Raw genomic sequence first — 7,571 nt, 5'->3', positions numbered from 1 at the left:
GAGGAAGGAAGAAAGAAAGAAAGAAAGAAAGAAAGAAAGAAAGAAAGAAAGAAAGAAAGAAAGAAAGAAAGAAAAGAAAATGCTCCTTGTCAGATTCAACTGGACATATAAATATCTTTAAAAGAAATTTAAGTCATTGTAAAGGATTTATTTTACTATAGTTCACAACATCAATGTTCTTTTAAAAGAATCAGTCAAGGTTTGGGGAGATGGCTGAGTCAGAAGTGTTTGCCTGCAAACTCAAGGTGTAATCGCCCGATCCTGTCCACCTCACGCACCCCACACACCCCACTTCACCTTCCCCGGCTTCCAGTTGTGTTTTTTTAAGAGCATTAGGTTTGGTATCTGTGCAATCATCTCCAATGACAAACCTTCCTTTTCCAAACTCAGTTCTTCCTTCTTTTAGCATTTGTTGGCCATCTTTGAACTCACCTCACACCTTTTCCTGTTTGGAGCACCCGCCCTCCAAGCCTTTTGTTCCAACTGTCTAGAATCTGAACACACCTGTGCTCTCTCAGGCATCCACAAGGCCAGTTGGTGTTTGGGCTTAGTTCCTGGTTACAGTTATGTGTCTTCACCCTTTCTGCTCTTAAGACCAATATCTAAAGCCACGGCCTGTATCAGATGCAGGCTGACAGCCATTTTCAAACCCTACGTGAAAAGAAAAAAAAAATCTAAAATTACTTACAATAGCTCTTTTCTCCCTGCTACATTGCTCCCAGGAAACCCAGAGCTCAATTTTATACTTAATTATCAGCTGAGATTTAGAAAAAAACAAAGCCAAAAACAAAAAAACCATAAAAGCCCTCAAACATTAATCTATTAAGCCATTTTCAAATTCTACCTTTACACATGAGGACCCACTTCTAGGACTTTTGTCAAGAACACTGAACTTTATAGTACAAGCTTCCTGCTATGCCGAATACTGAACCATGAGACCATCAGGACTTTCCTTAGCCCTGAGTGCTTTGCATTTAAATTCTATTTCTCGTCTATTAAGAAGCTTTGTTTTCCAATAAAATGGCCCAATTTTATTCTTCTTTATGGCCAATGTACATGATATTCTTGGAAGAAATTGTCTTTCTGACCCAGCACCGTACACAATGACTCCATGACAATAAAAAGCAAAAATGAAAAGGTAAACAACTTTTAAAACCGAAACTTTTGTTACTTTGCATTGTGTTTTTAAAATATGTATTCTAAAGCACTCTATTGTTTGCATGGTTTATAAAAGGAAAGAACTAGAGTGGTTAGAAGGCTTAGAGTCAACAAAAGCCAAAATAAGATGGTAAGAAGTCGCTTATATCGAGCACGGTGACTTTTCAGATGTTTGCTTTCGTTAAGGATGTCTGATGCTCAAATAATACACAGAAGCACTAGTAGGTCTGGAGGGGCCAGGGTCTGTGTCCCCGCCCTCCTCATCTTTAATTACCATAGACCATGTATGCAGATTGGCACAGGTTAAGCCAATCTGCAAGGATTCCCGGGGGCTTCTTTGTAGGTGGAGTTCAGAAGTATTCTGGTATTACCAAAGGCCATGTGAAGAACTGAGACTATCTAGCATTCAGCCCTAGGGAGTCAAGACAGTGAGAGCACTGGTGTAGTTCTTAAGTCTTTGAGCAATCTAAGAGTCTATGAATTGGTTTCTGAGAAATCAGAGAGATTAATATCCAGTCAATTAAAATTATTAATGAAGCAACTGTAGAAACCATTGGCCCATGAGGATGAGAATATATTGAACCATCTGATTCTTGACAAGAAACTTCAAATGAAGGTATCATTTCCCCTACTTGAAAAAATAACATCTAAAATCACTTAAAATAGCTCCCTCCACACACATTGCTCCCAGGAAACCCAGAGCTCAAGTTTACACTTAATTATCAGCTGAGATTTAGAAAAAACAAAAGCAAGAAACCAAAAAAAGCCCTGAAACATTAATCAATTAAGTTCTGAATACTTTCTTCAAACATTATTTTGATGTTCCCTCAACTTATTTTGGGAGTTAAGACACTAATGGAAGACTGAATGAAGAGTAACTGTGTTTGAGTGTATGGGGGAAATGTAGTCTTGCTGGAGTCCAGCAAAATTCCTAACTCATCTCTCGATGAGGCAGATGGCTGCTTATCTGTATCTGTATGAGATGTGCACTGTGTGTGAATCACCGTCTCCTCTTCTTCTCAGGAACTCTTCAAATGGAATTTTAAGTCTGTTCAAAAGGAAGACAATTTAAGAGAGATGTGGAATTGCCAAGAGAGGCTATGGTGGAAAGTATTTAAAATGATTGGAAATCTGTAAACCATGGTCTTCAGAGGAAACTGGAAAGAAAAATTAGTCCTTTTAGCAGAAGGGTAAATTGAGCTGGGGTAAGCGGGAGATGGAATGAAGTAAATCAGGAAGAAATAATTTAAAACTGAATCAAAGCAAGACTGGACTTTTTGAAATGCCCGTGGATTGTTTCATTTAAATGTTGAGAGTATTCGGACAGGAAAGTTTAGAAATGCTTTCTAAATGGAAGGTTCTTATAAACCACTTTCTTTCAGTACTGCTTTATTCTTCCAGTGCCAAGGAAAATTTAGCTATTTGTTTTACTTTTTCCCCCCTCAGGAGGGAGGGAGAGGAAATTGAGACAGGATATTGCTATATAGCCCTGGACAGTCTGGAACTTTTTATGTAGCACAGGCTAGCCTCAAACTTGCAGCAATTGTCCCTTGTCAGCCTTCCAGAGGTTGGCATTAATGACGCATGCTCTTCACCCAGGTTTTTGTTTTAAGAATATCTCTAAGCGTAAAGGAAAAAGGCATGACCAAGTCTTCACAGAACAACAGGAATCATAACCAGCTATCTCTATGGATAACTGAGCTGCTTAAATTTTTTGTTCTTCTAAGACATTTCCCAGGGGATGGCTGATGGAGCCCTGTGATGTTTGAATAGGACGCCGGATCTAAATCTAAACATCAGACAGAAACGCTGGGCACCAGTCCCAGAATCTTCACTAGTCAGTCACCCAATCTCTTTAGACCTTGTTTCTTTGTCTCCAAAACCAGTTGAGGAAAGGAAACCTTTGATCCCTGAGTCCTGACCATGCAATGTGCTATGTCATTCTGAGACTCATATTTGCTGGGGTCAAGGGGCAGACTACAGCAAGAACAGGGTTTTTCTCCAGAAGTTCTCATCAGCAAAGTGCCGCCTGAGTATGTTCACAGGAAGGTAACTCTGGAGGGGTCACAGTGTCCCCTGTGTCCACAATGCTGAGGTTTGACATATGCTAACATCCTTCGTGAGTGTTGACCCACATACTTTCAAAGTAGAAAGAGAAAGGATCTGGAATGAGCCTGTCGTTGTCTGATGATGCATCCCCCAATCCTTCCCATCTGCCAACACTCAGACTTTAACTTACATTCCGATAAATGATAACTTGTAAATCTTCTGATAGCTACTTTGATTGAATTCAAGCTTTCTGAATTAGCACAACCCTGCAAAGCTGAAATGCTCTAAACTTTCTTTCTTTCTTTCTTTCTTTTTTTTTTTTTTAAGGTTTGGCACCTTGTGGCTCTCCCTAGAGTACAAACACTTCCACATCCTTACCCCTGCTCACATTTTCCCCATCAATCTGATGATATGAAACCGCTTGGCTTCATTAAAGAGGCGTTAGAGAAACTGAGGTTAGACCACGGGCACTGAGAGTGGCTGTCAGCCTTCGAGTGTGGAAAAAGTGGGAGAATCCACAAGCATGTGGCTTCTGACCATTACCTCAAATGCTGTCCCTAGAGGCTGCTGTTGGAGCTAATATACACACACGCTGATTCCTCGGTAAGGAAGAACGTTTCGCCACAAAACACCTTCTTGTCCGAACTCTCCAATGTGAAGAGACACGTATCAACAGTCGTCCATTTTCTTCTCCTTTGCATCAGTATAGGAAGCCCTGTATAGCTGGTTTAATCTTGTTTTATGCCCTGAGGTTTCTTCTTCCACCTTTGTGTGCTATCAAGTGCCTAATAAAGTAACACCTGGAGTAAACTCCTTTCTTCTTTTGCAGTACTGGGGGTTAAACCTAGCTCTATCACCAAGTCACATTACCAACCCTTTTAATGACTTTACCCTTGATTGATTAATTTTGTGTGTTCTTGTTCATGGTGTGCAGATGCATCTTTTGTGCCTGAACACACTCACATGTGGTAGTCAGAGGAAACTTCAGTCTCCTTCCTCAGGTACCATCTATATTTCTGAAACAGGGATTTTCATTAGCCTGGAACTCACCAAGTATACTAGGTTAGGTGGCCAGTGATTTCCAAAGATCCACCTGTGTTCCCCTCACCAGTGCTGGGATTAGAAGCCCACAACATCCAGTCCTACATTTTTATGTGGGTTCTGGGGATCTGACTCAGGTCCTCATGCTTGCAGAGCACTTTCCAAACTGAGCTGCCTTTCCAGTTCCTGTAATTGGAAAAAAATTTTTTTTCATACATGGTCTCACAAAGTTTCTTAGGGTAGCCCTGAGTTTGTCATCCCCCTGCCTCATCCTCCAGAGTTGCTGGGGTTACAAGTATGTGCCACCAACCCTGGTGGCAAATTCTTACACAGTGCTTACTATGGTATTTACCAGAAATTATTCTAAGCTTTCCTTTAGTATATTGACATGTTTAATGCTTTAAAAAATCATGGATGTTGATATGGTTCTTAGTATGCATGCAAGGAAATTAAATACATGGCAGTTATTTTTCCACAATATTGTACATTTAGCAATCACACTCTCCTGAAAAAAAAAAAGGAAACTAAGAAAAAATGAGTCCACACTGAACCTTCCCCAAAACAAGCTTTTGAGTAGACCCTTGTGTGACCCTTCCCTGAGCAAGTATAATAGGAATGACCGGATTCAAAGTAAAAATGATCTAGGTCTTCAATTTCATTTTCTTTGTACACTTATAGAAAGTATTCACCAAAAAAGTGTCTTGGTAGAGATGTGCTGGGTCAATGAGCTCATAACCAGGAGCTGGGCAGTACTGTCCTCTGGGCATGCTATGGTGATTACCATTTTAATTAAGGCAGTCTTGATTACCAGCACAGTCCCTCCCAATGCTGGGCTTGTCTTCCAGCTGTATTTGATTCTTCCTGAACTTCTTGTGGTTTCAGAGGTGTTAGAGTGTACAGGAATCTTGGAAGGGTGGGGGTTTCATCTATGCAACTTTCAGGAAATTATCAGCTATGTTAGGTTGGAAGATTTTAGAGATGGAGCAGTGTAGGGATCACTTCTGTGCCTGTGACTCTTTAGTCATAGTCTTGTAAGCCCAGTGAATTCATTGGTTCTACAAGCTAGTCTTGGGTAGATTGTTCTTTTGGCCTGTGCTATCATTACCCTATTTGGTGTGAACAGGCCTTTATACTCCAAGTTAACACAGCACCAGCCTACAGATTATGCATCTTGTTCACAGAGAGATACTCAGGGAAGTGACTTAATGAGTGCAATGGGAGGAAAACCTGACACACGGTATAGGTTCAAAGCCAGTCTGATGGCGTTTGAAGGCCCCACAGGTAATAGAGCATGTTTGCTCAAACATGGTCGATTGAAAGCTTAAAAGCTTAAAAGCCAAATAGTGATCAGAAACCATCAGTGCCTGGGAGCTTCCATGTCCACAGGTGCATTGTTTTAGAGTGACAGTAAACTACCCTGCCTCAGAGAGTCATTGTCAAGGTGCCTCACCTTTCCACCTCCCCTCCCATGGCTCCTTCCACTGGGGATTTGCACTATGGGAATCTGCTTCTGTTCTCCTCGGTTCTGAACTTACTCCATCCAACACAACTGTGAGTGCCATCAGTGCGTAGACGAGGCTTTTTGTCATCTAAAAACATTCTCAACCCATTAGGTTGACAGAGTTTTCATTGCTTAACTGCTCATACTCGTGCCCAACTTTGTCATTGATTCCTGACCATAAGTCAACTGACCACAAGAGACAATGAGAAGAGTTTCACCAATTAAAGCCACCCTAACTTCTTCCAACTGTGTACTTGATTCTGTCTGAATAGGACAAGGGCTCTTTCTCTGTAAACATCAAAGGTAGTGACGAAAAGGGAAAGTACACAAGCTTACTCTTGTTTCTTATCATTTGGAGATGGTATGATGAATGGAATCAAAATGTTCCTTCCTTCCTGTCTCTGATACTATGTGGGTATTTTAACTTCAAGAGTTACCTGTCTAAAATGTTTGAAATTTGATACTTAACAAACAGTAAGAAAGCAGACCTCTGTGTCTATAGATAGGGCTATGTCTCCATCATTTACAGACAGTTGCCTGGAGCTATGAAATGAGGATTGTGTGAGCTACTGGAAATGAGCACAGCCTGGGTTGCCTTAATCTCTATCAGGACAGGCCTTGTCAGAGACCTGCTTGCCTGCCACCTTTAACCTCACTACACCCATATCCTTGATCTGGGAGAATTCAAAGGGAGGAAAGCGTGTATGTAGAAGTATCTTTCTCATAAGCAGAAGTGTTTTTATTTTATGAAGATATGAAATAAATATATACATTAGGGTTCCACTCTTGGTTCCTGGGATAACAGCAGCATCTCCACACTGGACAGCTTAAATAACAGGCACTCTCTGTCTCGTTGCCCTGAGACTGAAAGTCATCATGGTTGACTCCTTGGGAGGGCATAAGACTGACCGATCCACGCCTCTCTTCATCTTTGGTTGTGTCTAGAATTATATGTTGGGGTTGGCACTGGGTTCTTAATGTTATCTTCCTCTGAACCTGTCCGTGACAGTGTTTACATTTCTCATTTCTAAGGATACCACCATATTGGAATAGGCCCCATCTCAACAATCTCATTTTAATGTAGGTACCTCTCTAAAGATTCCATGTCTATATTAGGACTCATTCTCAGGTACTGGGGTCACCAGTGTGCCTGGTTGTGGACAATAATTCACCTTACAACAGTCACTAAGAAAGGAAATGACATACAGACTTCGAAGTAACAACTGACTTTGTCTTCCCTTCAGCTGATGACATCTGACATCAGTAAGAACTGTGTGTTTGGTGTCTTTTCCCACTTCCAGAAGCTCTGAATACATTTTGAGGTGAATAGGTGGATCTGGGTCCTTCCGAGAATCCATGGGGCAAGGACTCTAGATTGTGGCCAGGACCTGATCTGTTTGGCAGGCACTGGTTACACTTGTCTGAACTGCCTCAAAACAGTATCTCAAACACTGCAAGCATGAGGACCCTACCCCCACTTTATTCTGGGGAGTCACCCAGCAACAGCCAGACTAATCTTGACCCATAGCTGACTGTTGGATGTTTAATGACATCACAGTCAGGTTTGCAATAGGCACATTGTGTGATATGCTCACGAATTTAGAATTGGGCCCACAAGGTGGCTTAAGGGGTAAAAGGTGCTTGCCACCAAGCTTGACGACTTGAGTTTGCTTTTCAAAATCTATATGGCAGAAGGAGGGAGGATCTCCTCTAAGATATCCTCTGACTTCCTCCCATGTGTGTGCCAACATATACACAGTAAATAAATAAACTTAATTAAAAATATAAAAATTAAAATAGTTCATGGTTGTGACAGAGAAGA

Source organism: Grammomys surdaster, unplaced genomic scaffold, assembly GCF_004785775.1.
Source record: "Grammomys surdaster isolate TR1022 unplaced genomic scaffold, NIH_TR_1.0 126176, whole genome shotgun sequence".
Taxonomy (NCBI): domain Eukaryota; kingdom Metazoa; phylum Chordata; class Mammalia; order Rodentia; family Muridae; genus Grammomys; species Grammomys surdaster.
The sequence above is the reverse complement of the archived record's forward strand: the minus strand, read 5'-3'. Positions refer to the sequence as shown.